The sequence below is a fragment of the Acipenser ruthenus genome, chromosome 3 (genome assembly GCF_902713425.1).
Source record: "Acipenser ruthenus chromosome 3, fAciRut3.2 maternal haplotype, whole genome shotgun sequence".
Lineage (NCBI taxonomy): Eukaryota > Metazoa > Chordata > Actinopteri > Acipenseriformes > Acipenseridae > Acipenser > Acipenser ruthenus.
This window is the reverse complement of record NC_081191.1, coordinates 37533884-37558852: the sequence shown is the minus strand read 5'-3', so window position 1 is coordinate 37558852 and position 24969 is coordinate 37533884.

Sequence of the window (24969 nt, the reverse complement as noted above, 5' to 3'; positions counted from 1 at the left end):
CCAAATAAATGCAATAACAATTGAGCTAGTATTGGTGAAAGCATGTGATGATTACCAACGTCATCTACACATTTAGCATGCAGGGTTTATATAAAACTGCTGATTTTAAGTGGCGAATATCTGTCTTAAAGAAAGTCTATCTAGGGGTGGTGGTGTTTGGATTGCTGGGAGTCTACTGCAAAACAGTGCATTTCTGCTGGTCTCTGAAGCACTGGCATCAAAGGTGATAATGATCCCATTAAAAGCGAAGAGATGAGAAACAGTAGGGGGTCTGACAGGAAAACAGCTTTTATAAGTTCAATTTTATGGGGGCGGGGGTAGAACAAATTAATCTTAACTGTTGTTGCTCTGGGACCACTGGTTTTTACAGCATCATCTCAAACAACATTAATTGAATTTTTGCAGTAAGCCCTGTATAATCCCAAGCACAGACTAAAGTTTATCTTGGCAATTACACAGAAGTGGAGGTGCATGACCTGCTGAGTCTATCATTCACAAACAGTATATTTACAGATCAATAACCAGTTCAGGGATTTGGGCCCACAATTGTTTTTGACAACCAGGCCTAGTTTAGTCCCAAAAAAAGGGGGAACAGAGAACTTAACTGGTTACAAACTTAATTGTTTTGTGTTTGTCCTACATAAAAACTATATACATATTTTCTTTTTGGTTTTAACTGCAGTGGTTACACTAAAAACAGCCATGATGATTTTTTTTTTTTTTTAACCCGTTGAAACATTAAAATCCTGCTTGGCTGACTAGTGATGCCAACTTTTTTTTATTTCACAAGCTGGCTGTCGTTTTGTGAACATTGATTTAACGTTGGAACACCCACAAATGTATAATAAAGTTCAACACAAATAACAGAAATGGTGGAATACTCAAGTAATTTTGAGGCCCAATAGCAAATTGCAGAGGCTGGATGAGTTAAAGCTGCACTGTGTATTGCTTTGTAGGTTACAGAAATGTCAAAATTCATTATAGCAAGTTGATTTGTACAGTAGTTTGTCAAAACGTGTTACTCTGAGATCTAATCTGGGGAAATAGAAAATCTTGAATTACAAAGGAGGAATTTGATTGTTTTTTCACAAGTAGCCAAAATAAAGACAACCGAAAAGGAAAAAGGAATAATGAATGTGAAATAGCTCTGAAACCCATCACAGGCTCACAGGGGACAGACAACAGATGTGCCACATGCAGAAAAGAGTTCTATTCCCATCGACCAAAACTTTGAAATGATCCCCTCCTCCACCCCCCATTCACATGCACTAAAGTGGTTAACCACTGAACTTTTTTTAAGCTCTCCATAGAAAAACAGTGTTTCATTTCAACTTTTACTCGCAGACAAACAGTTTTTCACCAGGCTTTCATTACTGTGGGTCAAGTCATTATGTTTTTTTTGTTTGTTTGTTTGTTTTTTAGCTTTTATTGCACTTGCATTGCAAAGAAGGGTGGCTCGGTTGATCCCAGTTTTAAAGAGTGTGAGCTATGGAAACAGATTACAAAATCTTACAACTGAGAGGGGGTTTTATTGGGGTCAGATGTAAACGAGCGTGCTAGGCCCTACCGCGTACATAAATACAGATACTTGACATAAGTAAATAGACACCCTAGTTTGAAATAACACCTGTTTATTCTGGAACCATACATAGCACTGGCAAAATATGAGTGGGGTTAATACTTTGCAGTGCAGCCCTTTGCCTTATGCAAGGTAGCAATGCGCTGATGCATTATGTGGATGAGATCATCCAATGTTGGTCTGTAGAATTGCATTCCTGGCACACAATCTGTAATGTAAAGGCCCAGGAAAGAGAGTCAGAGCATCACAACTCTGCCATGGCCTAGCAATCACCAGACATGAACCCCATTGAGCACGTGTGGGCTATCGTCAACCGATCCTTGGAAAAGCGTCCCAGTAAATCCGCCTCCTGTGCTGCAGGGCTACAAAGATATCATAGTCACGTTGCTGCTAAAGAAAACTTTATGTATAGAAAATGTTTGAAAAGCCAGTAAACATTTTTTTTAACCTGTACTATTTAATGAATCATGATATTAGTGCAATTTTTTTTACGTAAAAGTTTTCTGTTTACATATTCCTGATGTCAGTTATGTTACCAGTACAGTAGGTTAAGGAATTACATTTTATAGTCGTATTTGTGCACAAGGCGACACTCTTAACATATTTATAAGTGTAATTGCTACTGAAATGCCCTAATGAGAGCAAGACTAAGTGTTTAACGCTGTAATTCCATCACAGAAATCTGTTTAGGAATCATAAAAAAAACAATGGAATTAGACAGCGTTATAATACACTCTGCCATCTACTATTACTCTCTATATGGGTCATTCCATGACAAATCGCCCCCAAAAAGTTGGATTTTAAACCCTATCGTTTCCAATTTACACCAAACTTGATTCTTATGGTTGTTTCATGCAAATAAGCTCAAATTTACATTTTTAGACTGATCGGGTCAAGGAGTCAAACATTATAGGTCAAAATGTGGTTGATGGGTACCCCCCCTTAACGTTAACCAACCTTTTACTCAAACACAGTTTGTGCTACAGACTTGTGGGAGGTGTCATTGTATTGGAAATCGCAAGGCAAATTCAAAAACATTTGAAAGAAAACAGAAGGAAGTTACACCTTCACAACGTTTTTGACCTTTGACCTTGGGGTGAAACCCCAAAACCAAATTTACCAAGAATAGATCAAGGTCTCGGCTTTGTCTGTGCAAAATGTCAGGAAGGTAATATTTTTGGTTTGCTTTGAAAAAAATAAAACCTAACCTAGCAGGGGCTCAAGTGGAGGCTTCATGAGTGCATTAAGCAGCACATTTAGCCTCCAGCGAGAAACAATGTCCTTCATAGGCGACCAAAGCCGTCAAACCCCTTTCAAAAATTGCCCCGCCCGGAAGTGTGCTCCTGGGGAGACCGAGTCAATCTTGACATGGCAAGGTGAAGTAGCTGCCAGATATACCTTTAGAGGAGGATTTCCCCTTGTCAAACAGGTCCTGCAAAACTTGCAGTATTACTGCCATGGGACAATTCATGGGGTCAAAGCCACGAGGAAGACACCACGTCTGAAAAACGGTGTTCTGGCATTCTGCAGGTTGTCAATAACCTTGTTGGGAGTCCCAGATGACTCAAATGCACCCGTTCAGGGGCCAGACCCAGAGCTGCAGGCTCGATGGGTCGGAATGCCATAAGGTCCCCCACGCCTGACTGAGCAGGTCGCGATGCTTGGGCAGTCTCCACGGCTGGCCGCTCAGAAGCTGTATCAGGGTTGAAAACCAGAGTCTCATGGGCCAATAAAGGGGTACTAGGAGCACATGGTCCGGTCCTGCCTGATTTTCTCTAGACACTGCGGGAGCAGGGCAAACGGTGGGAAGACATATAACCGAAGCCTCAGCCACTGGTGTGCCAAGGCATTTATTGCCAGCGGGTCCCCGTCTCCTATGGGTTGATTACTGGGAGGCGCACCACCTTGGGTTGAAGCCTCTACTCTGAGGCACTGGGGACTCTCCTTGAGAGGCCATTCCACACAGAGCCCTAGCCCAGGCTCGACACATCTATGGTGACGACCTCCCTTCTGGTGACACCGCCCAGCTCTACACCTAGACATAGATGGGCCAGCTGTTTCCACCTAGTGCCTTTATACAGTGGGACATTGTCAACAGGCTGTCGTGATTCAACACGGGCTGAAAAACCCTGCTGTTGAACTAGGCCTGCAGACCCAACAGCTCCTTAGTGGATTCCCACGCGTGGTGAGAGCGCTGTAGCTTCTTGTCCATCGTGGGACCAAACGTATGCCCTGGAGTTGATCAGGGCATCCAGCAGCGGTGCTTTGTCCTCATCAGGCACGCGTGCCTGGGAAAGCCAAAACTGCTCACTTTCAGCTACCAGCACAGCCAGGTTTCTACCTATAGCCTGTCCATTGCACTTGGACACACAGAGCAGGTTCTTGTAAACCAGGCACAGCTCATCCAGCTGCTGTGGTGAGGGCCGGTGGTTGCCAGAAAGGGACTGCAGCAAATGCACTCTATATAGGCCGTCCATCAACCGTGAAACAGGAGCTGAAAATCAACTGCATTGTTTCCTCTACTGCAGGCCAGGGCACTTGCAATATTGCAAATCATAAAAATTTTTAAAAAATTGACAGAACTGGGCGGTGCAAGCCATCGGGAGATGCGTCAAAAATCACACTGGACATTTCAATCTTCCACTTTCTGTCAAATATTTACGATTTAAGATTGGCAGTGTTAGGCAGTGTTTTAACTGATGGACAGTACCGTCGCATGAAGTCACCAATACATACCTCTCTGCAGTCTACAATAAACAGTGGCTGTCCAGCAAAGCACAGCGCTCTGACAAACTCTCTTTTTATTAAAGCGCTTGTAAAAGCTTCATAAATGGATTGCTTGTCTCTCAGTTCACTTTATTGTTTTAGTTTAATGTGTTTCAGTATGTTCTTTTATTGTCAGCGTGAACATCTACCTCGATGCAGCAGTATTTGCAGCGCTATGCGTCTTCTGTCACTTCTGTTATTTTTGCTTTTTGTATACTTCGAAACATTCGTTTTCTTTAAAATATTCATAAACTGATTTACATTTTCTCCCCATTCTTCATCCACTAAAAATGTTATATTTTTGTGCAAGTATTTCATTTTAGTGTTTGATCAAGCTAGTAGTTACCACGCCCAGCAATTGCCACAATAATCAGACTTTGATTGGCCAACATAATCAGGTGATAATGTGTTTGTGAAGTGACAGAGAACCACGTTGGAACGTTATGTGATCCTCTGACATCAAAACATCATAGGATACAGTGTAGGGCTGCTTATTACAATGTCAGAGTCAAAATAAAACAGCATTTTAATCAAAACATTGTGTATTTCCTAGAAAACAGTACTGGGAAAATATTGAATAATAGACAAAAATCGGGTATAAATCAGTAAAAACTGGCTTCCTGTTAAAGAATCCTGTAATTTTTCAGTAAAATTCAGAATTAACCGGAAATGCAGAACACTAATAATAGGCAAATCTTTCTCTGCATCTTAATGCTTATTTTATGTGTTCTTCAGTGTGTTTTCTTTTGTGTATGGTAATGCTCAATTTATAAGTGGCCATTTATAACTAATAACTAATATAAATGTCTAAGCAATTTATTAAAATGATAGTGTAAATATATAGTGTACCCCTATTTAACCATGCAGTCGAGAGCCATATGTAAAGTAAGAATTGTTTGCTGCCTTTTAACGAGAATGCTAGAATAATGGCATTATGGGGCAAATGGGAGCCATTACCATACCACCTTATAACCTATTCTGCTGTATGAAAGATAAAAAATGGGCACTTTTAGAAGCAATACAAATATTCATAAAAATATGCATTATTATGTTATTTAATTGTGTCTTCATTTGATTTACTCATCCGGAAAGCCTCCGTCCAAAGATTTCGTGTTAAAGAACTCGTGCATCAGCACATTTGAGATTCCACAGATCAAAATACAAGGCTGCTTTTATCTTATGGTGCTTAATGTTCCAGTTTGAAAACACCCTAATCAATATGCTACACAGGAACATTAGGCATGGTGTAGATTTGCTATAAATCTGTAACAGCTCATCCTTACAAGCATCTCCTGTTCAAGCCCAGTGGGAATGACTTCCATTGCTGTTGTGGTTAAGAGGATTCTCTTTCTTTGTAGTTGTGAGCAAAGCTGCAGGATACCAGGAAATCGTTCAGAAAGAAAACCAGGGGAAAAGTGGCCAAGCGGCCAAAGCTCCGCAGCCAGTCATAAAAAAAAAAATCCCAGCTTTTCTCTTCTTGGATTACATCCCTATTTTATTTTCCTAACATTTTGTTTCATATATCACCATGAGCAGACCCCCCCCCCTCCTCGCTATCAGGAGTAACCCTAGCTTGTTCACACCAGCATGAAGCAAAGGAAAAAAAAGACTGCATTCTTTGGATTTTCTCTGCATTCCTGGCAACTTCAGTACTTCGGTTTCACAAGCCGAAGTAATGTTACATCACAAGCATCTAATACCCTCCGGAAATACTCAAGTTATTTATGGGAAAGCAAAGGTAGCTTAATGGTTAGTGATGAGCACTATTTCAATAGGCTCATCCAGTTGATATTTCTTGTAATAACCATGCAGTTATTACAGGAAACAAGCTCTCATTAACACCAGAAACAGAGCACGACCCCAACTCTGGCATGGAAAAAATGTTCATTAGAGATTATAAAAAATACTGTATGGGGCAGAGTGTGATAAATGAGACTGATCAAATAATCATCTGATCTATTAATCAATTAATCACACCTGTGTGCTAGTGATATGAAATTGTAACACAAGTAATACAAAGTATTAACATAATGCTATTGTAGCCGGCCGATCGGTGAAAGAAAACCACTTGATTATGCCTTTTCCGATTATACAAACAGCAATATGAATTGATATTCTTGCAACTTTGAAGCTGCCAAAGTAACACACAGACTACATGCTTCTACTACAGCTACTTCCCCATAACTCCTCCACCGTCCCTGCAAGCACTGCGGCACATAACATTACTCTCCTAAAGTTCCAGCAGCGCAATTATAAATCGGTAATACAACTACAGTAGTCTCCGGCTAAGAGAACCCTCCCCCGGGAAGCAAGTGAAGTGTTCTTATAGCCAAAGTGTTCTCTATGACATAGTTAGCACCAGACACAATATGAATCAATAAATCAATAAATAAATATGTATTACTTGTCATGACACACGTGCATCAACATATGAAATTAACTGAATAAGTAAAAGAAAAGCAATAGGCAAGTCTATGTTAATAAACTATAATAATAAAGTAACAGACAAATTAATGTTAATAAAACTAAAGCAAAACAGCCAAAAGCTTAAATCGCAATACCTTGAAATTAACTGGCGGTGTGTTTCGGGCTGTCACAATGGCAGAGGCAAAAATAATGGGCGTTACTTAGGGTTAACTTAACATGAATAAACTAACTGTCAAACTAAATTAACACAGCACCCCTACACACATTAGAAAATGTACCAGCAACATACAAGACATGCACATTATTTAACAGAATGGTGAAGCAACTAACCAGAACGGGAAACACCAAATTGCGCGGCAACTTGTGTCCTGATTTAGGTTTTTTCAAGAGCTCAAACCATTTCCAACTTTTTGTAGCAAGAGAAACAGCAGCACATTTTTGCCATTTATTTACATGACATTTTGTAGCAATGAGGTGCACTTGAGGAAATCAGAATACAAAACAATTCAACGACATGACGGCGGTTCTGGAAAGATTTAAACCAATCAGTGTCCCTAAAGACACTCACTTTTTACAAAACAGTACTGTATCCGTTGTGAACAAATCACTATGGGTGCCAAGAAAGTGTTCTTTTAAGCAAAGTCCCTGTTCCTTTAGACGGAGCATTTACAATGGGAAAAATCAGTTTCACCACAAGGGTGTTCCCTTAGGCGAAGTGTTCTCTTAGGAGGTGTTCCTATACGCAGAGACTACTGTATAACAAACTGTGTTTTAATGATTACATTTTGAATTTAGCTTTTAGATTATACGTAACTTACACTATTTACTGCAAATGTTTCATAATACCAGCTAATATTTAATATACATATATGTACTTGCGTGTAATTCAACAGTTTGAATATATTTGCTTACATGTAATTGGAAGTTAGCCAAAGAAAGTCATTTAAAATATGAACTTAGTTTTTAATTGCTGTTTGTGGTGTTTAATGGGTTGGGTTGGGTGTTTGGGGGTGGCGAGGTGGTGGACCTCTTCTTTTAAAATGCCCTGAAAATTATCTTTTTAGGTTCTTCTTAAAGGTTAATTATGCGTGTTCTTTTTAAATATATAAAGTACACTGGAGAAGGACCAGACCCCCCTTGCCAACTATACAATGGGCAATGTAAGAACATGGTAACATTCTTACCTTGGAGTAATACTGTATCTGTAAATCAGGATCAACTTAAATTACTCATGAAATACATTTAATAAGCCCTGGTCCGAAAGTAAATTACAACAGTGTTTTTCAAGCAATTGCTGCTTAGGCACACTGACAAAGGGCATTTAAGGTTAAATTATGTTACTTAACTTTTTTTTTAAAATTATTATTATTATTATTTATTTTCTTAGCTGACGCCCTTATCCAGGGCACTTACAATTGTTACAAGATATCACATTATTTTTACATACAATTTCCCATTTATACAGTTGGGTTTTTACTGGAGCAATCTAGGTAAAGTACCTTGCTGAAGGGTACAGCAGCAGTGTCCCCCACCTGAGATTGAACCCACGACCCTCCGATCAAGAGTCCAGAGCCCTAACCACTACTCCACACTGCTGCCCTGCTGCATTAAAAAGATAACAAAAACTCAAAATAAAGCAAAATAATTAAAATGTTATGATGAGTAAATATAAGTACACCTACTGTATCCGGTTATTTTATGTGTATGTTAAGTTGGAAAACTTACATGAAATCATGTTCTGTATGTGAAAAGGTACAAAGGCAATATGGAATCTCAATACGTGATTAAAGAGTAAGTAGCAGGGTTCTGAAAAATATAGCGTTATACGTCCCCACGTGTTGCTACAACTGTTTAAATAACGTACTTGTAATTTTTTTCGTTGTTAACAAGTTTGTATACTTTATAAATTTAAACTCTCTCTCACAAAGGTCTTTTCAAGATGTCTGGCTCTACATGGATTTGAGATCAGAGGTGTGACCTAGTCTGTGGGATCACTGCCGGTGTCCCAGGAAATAAGTTGATCGGGAAATAAGTTGATCAAGCTCTAGAATTTAAAGGGGAGGTTCCATTGTTTCTAATGTAAACGAGCCTAGGCTAGGAAATAAGTAGATCGAGCCAGGAAATAAGTTGATCGGATATATTAAATGAACAATAAATCATTTAAAATTAATTTTGTAAGTATAATTTATATCAATTAGTAGATCGGATTTATTCGGCAGTATGCTGCTAGATAAGATGATGTGAATATCGCTTTAGATCCGATATATTAGCCCAACAAAAATGCATAATTTAAAATTACTTTTGTACGTATAATTTACATTAACATGTAGATCGGATATATTCGACAGTATTATGCTGGATAAGGGAATGTGAATATCGCTGTAATATATATATTAGCAGCAAATAAATAATTTAAAATGAATTGTATGATTGTAGTTTCTGATTGTGTATTTCTGTTTGTGTAACAAACGTTAACTAGCAAAATGTGTTATGTATTAACGTTATTTTGCTTTTCTGGAGGTGTTTTTGGGAAGCACTACAGTATGGACAGCAGGTATGCAAGCGATTGTCCAAAAGTAAAAGCATGAGTTTCAATCATGGAAAAAATTAAGCTCCATGCTACGATTACTAACTAGGCCACGGTGCACATCAATCACATGATGTACTTGAAAAACGTTGCTTATACAGTATTATTATTTTATATTTGTTATTTCATTTATTTTTACATACAGTACTTTGTATAATTAGGACAGAAAACGAACAGGAGACTGACTGGTTATCATAGTGCATGCATTTCAATTACAAGTCTGGGAAGAAACAATAAATTAGATAAAAACTAAAGAGTTAATGTCTTTGCTAAACCGTGGTAAATACCTGTAGTTCAATACCAACCAAGATAGCTATTGTAAGAAACAGAGATCATACAGTATATAGGCTACTGTGTATCAGCATGATTTTAAAAATGGTAAATTCCTGTAGTGCACAACCATGTAAGACATATAAAGAGAAAGATATATAGTATATTGAACTAAAGTGATTTATCACGATTTAAAATCATGTAGATATACACATATATACTGTATGATCTCTCTTCCTCACAAATCTTATCCCTTAGTAATACTATATATTACTGCAAGGAATACAATTTTCACATTTACGAAGAATATGGCATTTATGTTAATGTATTGTGTGCAAACAACATGAGAGATTTTTTTTTTAATTCCCAACCTGAGTGCACGACACAATTCCTTTCTAAAAAAAACTTTCGTCTGGCTATTTGTGGTTAATTTTCTTCACCCTATCCTAATTTAAAAACCACAACCCTTAAAACCTTTAAAGTTACAGCTATACTAATATTAAAATGTAAAAATATGACCTTGTCAAACTAATATTATGGATGCAGCATGTCATTAGATTATATTACTGAAACATTTTAATTTTGATTAAAGATTGACAACATTTTGACGTGAAAAAAATGTATTATATAAATAAATCTCCGCGATCACACATAAACTACATCTGATTGACAACGATGTTATAGAAACATAAAAAGACAGGGGTTTAAAACAATTTACCATATAAAAAGTCGTTGATCACACATTTTGAAGTTTATATGAAAAGACAGTGGCACAAACATACACCAACATACACAGTCTAGTACAGGGGTGCACAATTCCGGTCCTGGAGGGCCGGTGTCCCTCCTGGCTTTTCTTCCAACCTTGCCCTAAATTACTTAATTGGACCAATTATTACCAATTATTGGTCTAATTAAGTAATTTAGAACACAGTTGGAACAAAAGCCAGGATGGACACTGGCCCTCCAGGACCGGAATTGCACACCCCTGGTCTAGTAAATAAAATGGCCAGATAAAAATAAAAAGCCATGCAGTGAACCTCCCCTTTAATCAAACTGTAGCCCCACCTTACTTTTGTCTACTTTTGCCTTACTGCGCTTGCACGATCAACTTATTTCCTACGACACCGGTAGGCGTACATTTTTTTCCTACCCATATTCCTGAAGAGACACGCCCCAATGAAGTGACAAGGGTGTGTTTTATTCTTTATCCGTCTGTCTCTATCTATCTATCTATCTATGGACCCCAAGCTGAAATACGACTCCATCAGGACGCAGAAAATGCACTTTACCCAAAGCCGATCTGAAGATGATCCGTTTTTGTACTTTTGTAATGTAAATAAATTATTTAATTGGATGTTTTCAGAGGGGCCATGGTAAGGGGGGGGGCATGCCCCCTCACTTTTTGACAAGAGAAACATGTGCACAGTGGGGAAAAAAGGCACTTGTATAGCCTTAGGCCTATACAGGCTATATAACTGCAAAGGGCCCCGCGCCTCCAAGGGCCCCGCATATTGTTTCCCTTGGTCTTGAATTTGGATGCGCTCGCACCACACCACTGTCAAACTTTGATATGTACATTAGGCTACTGTCGCTTTAAGGAATTATCCCTCTGGGCCCTGCCCCACACCCCACACAAACATACAAACGTGGGTAAACTTTTCTTATTATGCATTGTAGCCTGGTTCAGCAACAGAACACAGTGCCAGTTCACAAAAAAAAACATACTTTACGTTTGGGAGACTGCAGTCTGTACCCATTGCTTGTACTGTATTTCTGAAATATACTTGCCTGTATTATAATTAGGGCTGTATTTTTTTCACAGTAAAAAAACGGCGTTGTCACATCAAAAGTATTATACAACAAATGTTCCTAATTATTTAAATGTTAAACTGAAAAACAGTAAATTGTAGAATATTTTGTTTCTTATGTCCACCTTGTAAATAAAGTAACACAAACAAATGTGGTTTATTTAGAATGTAGAGTAAGTTTCCATTTCAACGTGTGTTGCCCAAGCAGTAATGTAATTACAGTTGATGTTATCTTCAATTTGTAAATGTTACAACATTTAAATTATTTCTTTTTAACTGATATTTAAGTTTCAGTTTAGTTTTCTTGATTATTGGACACCGGCGCAGGGAACTTGTTCAGAACAGAGTCCTTAACAGTAACTGTGATCAGCACTGTTTCATTTTTGCTTGTACTGCTTGGTTTCAAAAAGCTTTTTTTTTCTCCATTTCTTTCTCCGTAAGAAATTATGAACACAGCAAGCACTTTTGTATTGAACTCTCCAAAAGGTCAGTGACAGACAGACAGCTTTCATTGTACAGAGAATTTACTTTTGCTGTAAGCTAAGGTTTTTTTCAGCACAAAAACATAGATTATTTTTAAGAAGGGAAATATACAGAGAACTTGGATAATTAAAGAATGTAAAAATGAACGCTTTAGAAGGCTACAATATTGTGGATTAGGCAGCGAAAATCTTAATTTCATCGCCACCAAAAAAGAAAATAAAACAAGAGAACATATTAAACTATATCTGCAGGAGCCACTCTCCACAGCAAAACAAAAACACTGACAACTTTAAACGCAGTGGCTTTGAGAAGCAAAGAGAGAACTAACACAGTGAATGCTGGAAAAAATATGGAAATGTTTATAGCAAAGAATGAGGACAGAGAAGATGACTTTGGGTGTGATAGTGAATGTTTCTACATTCATCATCTGTAACACTGTAGAAGACTGTTGAAACATTTGTTACCATTTCATGTAACTTGTGTCTGAAGCAGTAAATAACTAGAACTTTAGAAAAGTAGCTAGCCTTTAAGTAGGCTATTATTTAAAGATAAACAAATATTTTGTAGACAGCTGTTTACTATTCAACACACCTCTGATCTCAAACCAGAGTCCAGTAAGCAGAAATCTTGAAATTACCTTTGAGAAAGAGATTCATTTTAGAAGTGTAAAAACCTGTCAGGATGTTAACGTAAAGAAAAATTACAGGTACCTTTTTAAATAGTGTAACGTGTAACGCTAGATTTTGTGGAACCCAGCTACTTACTCAAAGTTCTTGCTGGTCAACCTGAAATGAACAGTACTTAATTGTGTTCAAACAAAAAAAAAATGCACACACACACACAGAAGACAAGAGGACTCAATTTTAAGAGAGAAATGAAGAGCAACCTGTGGGCATTCCAGTGATTTGTTGGCATTGAATCAGCCTTCAATTCAACAAACCAATTCCCTACACATGGTTCACTAAGGTTCAATAAAACAGTTGTCAGACTTTCAAAAACAATGATGAAAGATCTGTCACAAGATCAGTCACAAATGGAAATGATATAGAACAACATTACAATGCTGTAATCTCATGTAAAGGTCTAATTTGACTGATAGATCACATAACCACATAAAACAGCACCATGCCACCCCACTAGGACAAAAAAAAAAATGAAATGAAATCGCTCCTGCACATTTACCCCTGCAGAAATATTCCTGTACAAATATTTATGGTAATATGAGGAACATAATTTTATTGGTGGCAGTCTTTTATAGCCATTTGTGATAATCCAGTTGGAGGACTGCTAGATGCGGGAGCCCTTAATACAAGCGTGTTTTCATTTCATGGAAATTATGAACAGCTACAGTTCTTAGCTGACGACTTCCTGATAATTCACCCGGCACGTTGTGAGGTTCATCTGAGAAGTTAAAAAGCAGCTGCTCTTCTTCAGCCAGTTGTTCTCAACTCCAGAGTAAAGTTGTATAAACAAAGATCTAAATACCGCCAATTTTAGGATAACCACCCCTAACATAAAACAGCAGTTTTAACTGTTGAGAAACTGCATTAACCAGAACAATGAGCATTATGAAACTGTGCTGTAATTTATCTGTACTGTTATTGTATTGTACCTGAAATTACAGATCACTGAGGCTAAATGTTTTTTTCTGTTAATTAACCTAATGTTCAGGTAATCACTTTTCCACTCTCTTTAGGTATTTGTTTTAAGGGTATTTGGTTTTGTTTCCAACTTGCTGCAAACTGACAAAGTTCTGGATGCAATGATGACTAAGCTGCATTGTGTGTCTTTACTGTAATGTGCAGTCATAAAACTTGACTATTTATCCAAAGTCTATTTTTATTTTGAAGGCAGGCTTACATGGGCATTGTTTTTGCTTATAAGGTACTATAATGTACTTAGAAGTAATGGTACATGCTGCTGTAATGCCGTGCATTTAATTTTTCCTGAACAGCTCACATCATCCTTCCTACCACTGAGATACAGTAAGATCTGCCTCATTACTTCACAAACGCTAGGCCTCTGTTGAGAGGCTCTTGCAGCTTTTGTGAAATGAACTCTTGGGACAGGCCTACTGTGCTCTGTTTTGCTTGAATGATACAGGTTCCTGTTATGACTGGATATTACAGCTCTTTCTCCCCATAACATAAATAACTTCTTTTTTTATACCAGCTAAAAAAAAAATCACATTAAAGCAAAGCAGTTCCTTTTATTAATCAATGGCAGCATCCATCAGAGGCTTCATTTAGACGACCAGGCTTGTATCAAAGGACATTTCCACTGATTACTATTTTAACACCTCTCAGTCAGTCAATCAAATAATACATTGATACATGCATAGATAAAATCCTTTCCTTCGGTGTTACAATAAGTACATGTTCTCATATATTAAATTGCTTCTGCCTGATTCTCTTGCACAGGTTGTTATTGTGCAAGACTCTAGACTGTTGTAATCCATGGGGTTTGGCTACATTATGCTGCTGTCACTGTTGGTGTAAAACAGACAATACAAGGTATTACGCCAATAGCTGTTATATGAGAAGGACTACCATGTTAGATTTTGTCTGAATCACCATCAATAACATAATATATGGTCTCCCCTTCTCTCCACTTAACGACTGAAACACACTATCCACCAACAAGTATTCAGACATTGATACTGTAGTATTTGTATAGTAGTATTTGTTCCAACATATTTAAAAAATAACATAGATTTAAGCGGAATATCAGATTTGTTTGAGATATTTTTGTTTTTGGTACAGAGACAAATTCTAATTTGGCAGCCATGACCGTTGTTCTGAAGGCAATCCCATCTTTTAGCCTGCTTCTTTTTACACAAGGTTAGCCTTTCACACTCCCCCTAAGCACATTAACCTGAGGGAAGATAATGTCACAAACAACAATGAGATGTTCTAAATGGTCTGCCTGTCTGGTACGTAATGTGAAGCCTGGACGTTGTGATGGCAGTTATTTAGGCCATGTACATTCTGGATGAATCTCAAACATGACTTTGTTATGTTATGAATCAAAGCAAAATGACATTGATAGCCGTGCTTTAAAATACACACACACACCCTAAAAAAAGTCTATTGAGACTACAATTAAGTTTATTTATTTTCAGATAATGTCTTGGTTTGTGATAAAATGTGTAAGACCAGTCTTTCCACTGTGTATGATTTGATGAATGAAAATTGTGATAAGGGGCCGTCCAAAATTATCGACATTTTCTGAAAGCGTACAAAGAGTTTGTTTGGGGGGGGGGGGGGGGGGGGTTGATTAGAAAAAATGATAACATTTTATATAGCTTGAAGTATTCACATGCCATCCTGAAAAAGAACTGTAGCCATGACATTTTACTTTTGATTGAGAAAGGATCTTCGAACATTAGCACAAATATTATTATTATCGTTATTATTATTTAGCAGAAGTTTTGTTTTGTTTTAGACACACAGAAAAATAATAACGTTTTCACTGCTTTGGAAATCCATGAGCCATTTAAGTTACAGATTATGATCCTATTGCGAGCCATAGAGAGAAAAAAGATTATTATCCAATTTTGAACCGGTTAAATTCCTATGTGTTTGTGTACAATATAGGATACATTAAACTAGTCACCAAGGTGAGTAATTACATTTTAAAAACACAGTGACTGCTTCTGAGGTCAGCATTTTATGTCTGCTTTTTTCTGGGGGGGGGGTCTTGAAAGAGAGCATGCTGCGTATGTTTGCTGTAATTGATGATAATTTTGGATGACCTCTAAGAAGTGTGACAGTAAGACAGTAACGTACAAACAAATCATAATTTCAGTTACCGGTAATTCAAAATTATCATGAAATCTCAGACAATCATGAACTAATTCCACAGTATGTGCATGTAAAAATGTAAGCGTGACATATATGCGTACAGATGGATGAACAAGTGCCTCCATATATCCCCAGATTTTTACCAGCTTTATCACAATGCTTTTTCAGTTCACTGAGTTTAATCTGCAAAAGGAATACTAGTAGAAATTATTTTTCAAAAACTACATTTTGACTTGCAGCAGTTATGAAAATAGCAGTGGACAGTGGAGAACATAGAAAAACAACAGTGTCCATTATTAAATGTGACCCAGTACCATGATGCACTGTGTGTACCAAGGAGGGGCGTTCCAAACACTAAGTCTAACTGTCACGTTAAATTTGAAATATCTGACATCTTATTTTTTCAAAGCACTTTCCACCCAAAGGGCAAAAGTCAAGGAGTGCCTCAATGTAAAATCAAAATAGACAGAGCACTGTTATTCTAGCTTCCCTTTCTTCTTCCTGACCGGAGAGTCATGTACAACACAGGCCGATAAACTCAATGGCACCCTATCCACCAACAAACAGCTTGCAGAAGCATTTGTCATCTATCAGCTGACCAGTCTTATTAAGATGCAAGACATTCTTGACGAGGGCCCTAATGGTTTCATGAGTGTTAAAGAGGAGAGCTATTCTCTCTAATCTCTAAATACAATGAATCAGAGGTATCAGCGTGTCAGTTATTTATAGTAGGCACAAACCTTCTCAGACTGCAGTTCCATCTGCTGATACTATACTTAGGAATGTATTTTTAAAGATTTTAATTAATTCTCAATATAAAATCACACCTGTTAAAATTGTTCGGTGACTGTTTTTTTGTTTAATTTGTTTTAATCATGATTCGTTTTTAACTATTCCCTTTTGTTAATGCTGTATGAACCTGATATGACTTTTTGACAACCAAAAAAAACAAACAATCTGCTATTATACTTTTGATGGCTCCACAGACTGAAAGAATACTTTTCTGATGTAGAAGGCACTGAGTAACTTTTCATGATCATGCAGAAGGTACACTATGTCAGATTTGATTTCGATAACCAAGTTGTATCTATTTATAATCAAATACCTCTATGTGATAACATCCTGGGCCCTATTTTAATGATCCAAACTGTGGCGGATCTAAATATAGCTGTCGTTTGAACCATTTGATTTGGTATTTGTGTATCGCTGTTGCCATGATCATTATCCTTAACTGTGCATGAGAGTCACTTTAATGCATTTCGTGTCAGTGAGTTTTCTATCTCATGTCTCATCAGGCTTCCATAAGAAGTGCTGACTAGTTATTGATGTCACTTAATAATTCAAAACTTAAAACAAACTAAAAATTCTGACAATAGGTTATTTTCTTATGTACAGTAGGCCACATGTTATGTGGAATGGGCAAGGGCTGCAGAATGTTCGTGCCCACGCCGAAGGATTTGGTTGGGAGTCATGGTTTACCCCACCACCCAACCCCCTGGCATGAAGTTTTCAATTATCGCCGGCATCCGATTGGGATCCGAAGGTAGGAAAGTATGGTCTATTGTATAATCCTAATATGTTTCAAATCTATAATTAAGGCTTCTGATTTTCTGTGTCATTTACACAGGACATTTAAGTTAACTCTACAGTACCCAGTTCGACCGTGTGTGGGTTTACTCTACACATATTTTTTTTTGGTAAATGACATTACTAATGCTAACTAAGATTTAAAAAATAATAATAATAATAATAATAATAATAATAATAATAATAATAATAATAATAAATAAAAATATTTAATGAAGCAAACGAAACAAAAAAACATCCCTCAAAGTGAGAGGGATATTTGACATTTTTCCAATAAACAAAGAAAGAAAAAAATGTTTGTTTTAAAACAGTGCTGTGCCTAAGATATCCTCTTTACAACCCACAATAATGCTCACACAGAATCCCACTGCCCCCACCGACCTAGTGTCTGGAAGGTTTGTAGTCTGTGCCCCGAAGATTTTTGACATTCTGCTACCCTGGAATGGGCTACACTTCGATTTATTGCAAACCAAAATACTTTCAATAGTTTTATTATTTGGTAATTTAATTGTTTTTCCTAAATGTTAATGTTAGGTTTTACTTTTTGTGTTCAATTGGGGAGCCATTGTGTTCACAATAATATTCTGCTCTACTATCCTTTAAAACTGTTTTTGTATTTTGTCCCACTGGTACCAGTGATTTGCTGGAACAGAGCAGGAAGTTTGACCCTTGTGTCCCAAACAGCTTACCCTTCCCAAACTCCCCAAGCTCCACAAGGATCAGAGCTTATTTAGAAACGGATAGTCATGGGTAAGGAGCTCTCCTACATAAACAATCCTCAAATACATACGACCCACAGTTACTGCAGAAGCAATATATAGGGGTGCCCATCTATACAGCTTCAGCCAAACAGCCTGGCGGAGCCTGCTGTCAGAGCCCAGACAGCCTTCGCAATGGTACTGCAAGCAGGATTTCCATTACATGAGAGTAGATGTTAAAACTTCATGCTGATTTGAACTCGGCTCTCGCCAAGATAAGCACCAACTAAGACGTAGCTTTACAGTAAACTAATGTGATCCACCTGTGTCTCCATCCATTTGCGTTTCCTTCTAGATATCCTTCTGCCTGGTGTTGATGGCTGAAGTGTAATGCTGGCTCCAGGGATCAGCTTATTTTGCCTCCCCAGAGCATCAGCACACACAACGGCTGCTATGATGGCTCCGGGGATCAACCACAGTGCAGTATCTCTGGGATCTTCAAGTGGGCACCTTCCATCCTCAGTGTTTCGTCGACTAGCCCACGACACCTCAAGAGGGCTTGACAGTAATTCTGGCATCCCAGCATCACCCCCCTCTGTCCCCCACTCAACTTAACCCAGCTTACTAACCCATACATCAGCGTTTTTTTTCTTTCTATTGTGCTTGAGATCGCCAACCAGAATCTTTCTGTCTCAACCACAGCCAGTTGCTGCTCCTCTCTGCTGCTTAAAGTAAGTTCTTCACTGTGTGACGCAACTCTTGGCCACTGAATCCGATGTCTCTGAGGAACCGGGGTATAGATTGTGCCATAAATCCTCGACAACCCACCTCCACTGGGTAAACCCGGACTCTCCATCCTCACTGTTCCGCTTCAGCAGCTAGTTGAGCATACCACAGTTTCTTCCTCTCAGACGCCTCATCTACAGCATCCTCCCATGGCACTGTTAACTCTACCTGGTGAACAAGGTGTGCTGATCCAGACCACAAGACAATATCTGGTCCAAAGTTAGTGGTGGCAATCTCAGGTGGAAAAATAAGCTGTTCACCAACATCTGCCAGCATTTTCCAGTCTCTTCCAGTTGTCCTGGGCGAGGCTTGGTTTTAACACCTTTTCTTGGTGGTTGCTCTCCTGGGTGGTGGAATGTTGTCTTTTGTGCGTAATGCTTTGATGGAACTGGTGGCAACTTATTGGTCATGTTACACTTGTCTTCCAATGATAAGACCAAACATCGCAGCACCTGGTCATGGCGCCAAGTAAACCGTCCTTGACTAAGACCCACCTTACATACTGTCAAAATGTGCCTTAATGTTGCAGGTGATGAACACAATGGGCATGAGGGATCCTCTCCTACGCAGAGGTTTAGGTTCTGTGATGATCATACGTTGATCATATGTTGACCTGATAAGGAAACTGATCTTGCTCTGTTCCATTGTCCATAGGTCTTGCCAGACGATCTTGCATTGTTCCACACTCTCCCATCTCATCCATTCTCCCTGCTTGGCCTGGGAAATGGCCTTTATACACCTCATCCTCTCCTCCTGCTTTTGCACCTCGTTGACTACCAGCTTCCTCCATTGAGCTGGGGCTGCCTTGTGCCAGGTAAAGCGCTGCTGTCTTTGCTCTTCAACCCTTCCACTGCTTGTTGTCTAACTTCTCCCACACGAACTGTGTCCTTCAGATCCCCGTCGTACCATCTCCCAAGACTTTTCAGTGGCTTCACAGACACTGTTGGTATTGCTTCACCATTAATGAAGAACCTTTTATCTACTACTTTACCTTTATTATAGAGATGATCCTTGATTTAGTGGGCTTGAATTGCATTCGTGCCCATTCAATGTTATTGGTTAATTTGCCCAATAACTGATTAGTGCAGGCTACTGTTGTAGTCATGGTTGTCATGTCATTCATGTATGCTCGAATTGGTGGTAGTCGCATTCCAGAAGCCAAGCGCTCTCCTCCCACTACCCATTTTGATGCCCTAATAATTACTTCCATTGCCAAGGTAAAAGCCAGTGGAGAAATGATGCATCCTGCCATTATTCCAACCTCTAGGCATTGCCATGTAGTGCTGAATTCTGAAGTTGAAATACTAAATTGCAAATCTCCAAAGTAGGCTTTGACTAAATTTGTTATTGTCATCGATACACTGAAAAAATGAAATGCTGCCCAAAGAAGTTAATGTGGCACTGAACCATATGCATTAGCCAAATCCAGGAATGTCACATGGAGCTCCTTCCTCTCCTTTTTAGCTGATTAAATTTGTTGCCAGATCACACTTATGCCTTTCTAAAATTGTAAACTTTAGCTTTGGTCATTACATTTTGGGTTTTCAAAAGAACTTCAAATGAGACCATGTTGTGGTCTGAGTTTGCCATTGGTTCTTTTACCTCGTTTTTCGTTATTCTGTCTTCGTTATTTGAAAAGACTAGATCAAGGCATGCCTCCCCTCTAGTCAGTGCCTTGACAAATTGCGTTAGGAAGCAGTCATTTGTCATTTCCACCCTTTCAATTTCATCTGTTGTGCTCCCCACCGGGTTTTCCCCATTTTATATGGGGGAAGTTGAAATACCCCATTAATTTGGCTTCTCCTTTGTTACACACATTTATAATGTCATTGTATAACAGATTATTTTGCTTGGTGCCTGAATTTGGCAGTCTATAGCATGCCCCTATTATGCCCTTTGAATTTCCAGAGTCGAAAACTATTTGTCTTGCTCGCTTGTTTGGTGTCGTTGGTGGAGGACGATTGTAAATCTTCACAGAGACAGATTTGTTAAAAATGCCTAAAAACCACTTGTGTGTGTTGTGGAGTGAAAATGAGACATTTTGTATTTGAAAGTGATCTCGGGGTGCACAGGAGTCAAATATGGGTCAAAGGTCAAGTATAATCTTCTAGAGGAATATGCCATTTTGACGTCACTACTGTGGTATTATGCTTTTTTTTCAAATGGCTCAGGATGCAAATATAGCCTTCATCCATGTATTTTATACATTTATACTGCAATGGAACGATTCCCTTAATAATTAGCTGCAACTTTTAGGCTTCAGCCTTCATCAGATAGCGTGGTAGAAATAGCTAGGTAGACCAATGTTGATGTTTAAGTTTGAAAGTTGCACAGTGACTTACAGATGAACGTTCAAGAACATTGTGATACAGAATCATGTAACGGCTACACTGTAAATTGCCAGTTTATACTGTTACAATTACTTTGTTACTCTCTGAAATGTCTCTTTGTACTCATTTTAGAAAGGGCCCAAATGGTTTCTTACAACAGGTTTCTAAATGTTAAAGGGTGCAACCAGACATAAATGCTTTTTAACCTTCTTTGAAAGGAAAAATGTGTAAACTGAAAACTGTTTTGGCACACTTTCACTCACAGGCACTTTGTTACCCACTTGAGTCTACATTCTTAGATTCCTCAAAGCTAAAGCTTTAAGTATACCTTGACAACACACAAGAGAACACAATAAAAAAGAAGAAGAAATGTTTGTCTCTCTTCACGGCCTTGGAACAAATATAGAAAAAATAAAAGTCGAGGTACATTAAATGATTAATTGGTTCTATAAAAAATGAAAATCCCTTTTAATGAAGAGTCTCTTTTATATGTTTTTTCAAACGTTGTCTCAAGGGAAGGGATAGAATTGCTAATCTAGAGGATATACAGCAGCTGGCAATAAAAAGAAAAAAAAACACAGAGCTCTTGGGAGTATGTAATCTGGTACTTTTGTAACACAGCTCTCCTCTCCACTATGCTGTTTAAAGAGCGTTCTGCAATAGATTAAGGCACAATGATAGTGCAGGGTGTACCATCCAAAATACTCTAAATGTCCCAGCAGAGAGAGATACTACCTTCGTTGCCAAATCATGTGGAATGTTCTGGCTTGTGAGCCCCCACAACCGAGTGGGTAGACTGCACATTCACGGCTCCCCGTCACCTCCACCCAGGATTTTTATTGGAGACCAAAGGATTTTTTTTAATATCTGAGTCTGAGCGGTGCAAGGTAATAAATATTTAGTATTAAATTCACACTATAGAACACCTGCTGGGAAAGCGTGAATTGCTGTCATGGTTTCATCTGGGAACAGGGTTTCCGATGGCAACTCAGAGTGTAAAAAAAGAAGAAGAAATCACAGGGCAGAAAAGAAAGAAACTTTTGTCAGCCCTGGCTTGTAAAACTCAAACTGGGGAGATTAATTAAGAATCCCACTGAATACAATAAAAAATAAAACAAGAATCCAAAATAAATCACCATGCAGGAATCTCACACCAGAGCTCAGGCTATTCGATCTCGACTTGAAAAGTGATACAAGATACTTAAGAGCACACGTCATTTAACTATGGTGTAACAGGCTATATTTTACTGTTTTATTACCTAGATTAAATAAAAGAATTGTAAGAATTAAAAGTGCATTGGACACTAGACATTTAAGTCTTTCAAAATATCAATTACTGTTTATTTTTCCAGGTTCCAGGACTTTTAAGGCCTGTTAGTTAACTTACTATTTTAACTTTTCTACAAAGAAGTCCTCCCAACACACCTGTTTTCTGTTACGCAACTGGAAACAACTATTACAGTGTTTGCAAAGGGAAGCTTGTTTTTATTACAGAGATTTAACGGGTTATAGGTTAAAACTTAAATATTTGTCTACATTTTACAAGCTTAGTACTATCCATTATCAGGTCAGTTAATGGGGAAGTTTTAGTATGTGCACAATTATAAATGTGTTAAGTCACTGTTACAAATACTGTCGGTTGGAAAAATACACTTAAATTCGGGTAACATTTTGAAATTCAAGAGTTTACATTAAGACAATAATTCGCAAAGTCAAAGCTATTTTAATAAAAGACATTCTCTGCAAACTCTGTCTTTGCTTCACACATAGTGTGATTTAAAGATACCTTACACATACTATTAAGTATTTGAGTGTCTTGTGCTTTCTTGGCCTTCGTAACCTAAGAATCTAAGTTCTATGAAACAGTAAAACAAAATAGTACAAACTTGTTCTCACCAGGATAACATAAGACTACAGGATATCATAGGTTACTGACAACATGCTGGTATGCAGTGATTCCCACCTTCCCAAATGATTGCATTCACAGTCCATTTCTATTTCCCCTGTGTTTGTGTTACCAGAAGAACTGATTGAGGGTAACTAGCTGGTATATATTCAATAATGTCATCCAAATCTCAGGATCTGATCAGTGTGGCCCAAAATTAGCTCTGTTACTGTATTATCGTGGCAGCAGTGTGGAGTAGTGGTTAGGGCTCTGGACTCTTGACCGGGGGGTCATGGGTTCAATCCCCGGTGGGGACACTGCTGCTGTACCCTTGAGCAAGGTACTTTACCTAGATTGCTCCAGTAAAAACCCAACTGTATAAATGGGTAATTGTATGTAAAAATAATGTGATATCTTTTAAGTCGCCCTGGATAAGGGCGTCTGCTAAGAAAGAAATTATTTATTTATTTATTTATTATTATCATCCAAAACAGTCAGCTCGCACAAACCCAAGAGGCTGCTACACACCAGACAGGATGCAATTTTTCATGGATGACAAGATACATTTGCAGCGACATGACCACACACACCTGAAGTTACACTGATGCAATGCGACAGATTGGAAAACTATCAGACCTATAAAATTATAAAAATATTGCTGTTGACAAAACTATGATCAAGACTGGTACATATTCATCAACATGATGTGAGTGTCTTCCTGACAGTATTCCAAGATATATGGCAATAAATCACGCATACCAGGCTTATCCAGTTCCTTCTAAATGGACTCCCATATATTATCTTTCAAATCTGTGTCTTTATAATTGTTTTGTTTCTCTGTCATCTTAGATACTGCTTCAGCCCGGTGGACCACATGCATTGAAGCTGTTCTCTTATTGCTGTCAAGCAAAGAAATTGCAAAAATAGGGTTTTGCGTCGCTCCAGGTTCGCCCTGGTGTCATCTGTGGTGTGAAAGATACTTATCAAAAGTATAGAATCTATTCATTTTGTCGCATCGCTACACATTTTCACTTGTCGCATCGCATGTGGTGTGTAGGGGCCTGTAATCGAGTGGTTTCTCAAGCTTAATCGCAATAGCCTAGTAATCATTTATAAAAATGTTTCTGCAAGTAAAAATTAACTACACTCCAAACTTGCAATGTACTCCAAATTTTTACTCACTCTCTTCCCTTTTTTAAAACACATATTTAAAAAAAAAATTGTTTGATCAGGTTTTTAGTTAAAATTCTTATTGTAGTATATTGTTTTTTTTCTCTGTTTTTGTTATTTTATTTTTTGCAGATTTTGTACAGTAAAGTGTTTGCTTTTTGCTTTTTCCTTTGCTGACTATGCAAAGCGCCCTGAGGCGCTCCCCATGTATATGGGGTGCTATATTAAATGTAAATTTGATTTGATTGATTGAAATCATCCTATTAAGAACCATGATGTTTCACCTCACAATCACATTTAGAACCACTACTGTGCAGTTATCAAACATACAAATGAAACAGAAAGAACAACAACAGACGTTTAAAGCATGATTCGCACGGGACTAAAAACCAGGTGTCCTCAGAGTTGGTCAAAAGCAGAGGACGTCTAGTAACCTCCCTGATGTGGATTAGTTTGTATCAAGGAAAGTCGGTAAATTCAAAATTAAAAGCAATGTAGTGGCCAAAGAAGGCGCTTTTGTGCATGATTTGTAAACAATGAAACAGGTTTAAATAACTAATTTTAAATAACTTCATTGTACCATCTTTTCCAAAGGCTACAATAACCATTTTGTCCTTAAAAGCATTCTTTTAAGTCTCCAATTATGTTTTGTATTTTCGCCCGTCCCCCGAGTCCATAATTTCTATATTAATCTTTTACTTGGATGTCTCATCGCACATCAGTTTGAACAGTACGTGCACACGCGTTGTCAAATCAAAGGGAGTCAAAGGCTGAATCTGGTGTAAAAATG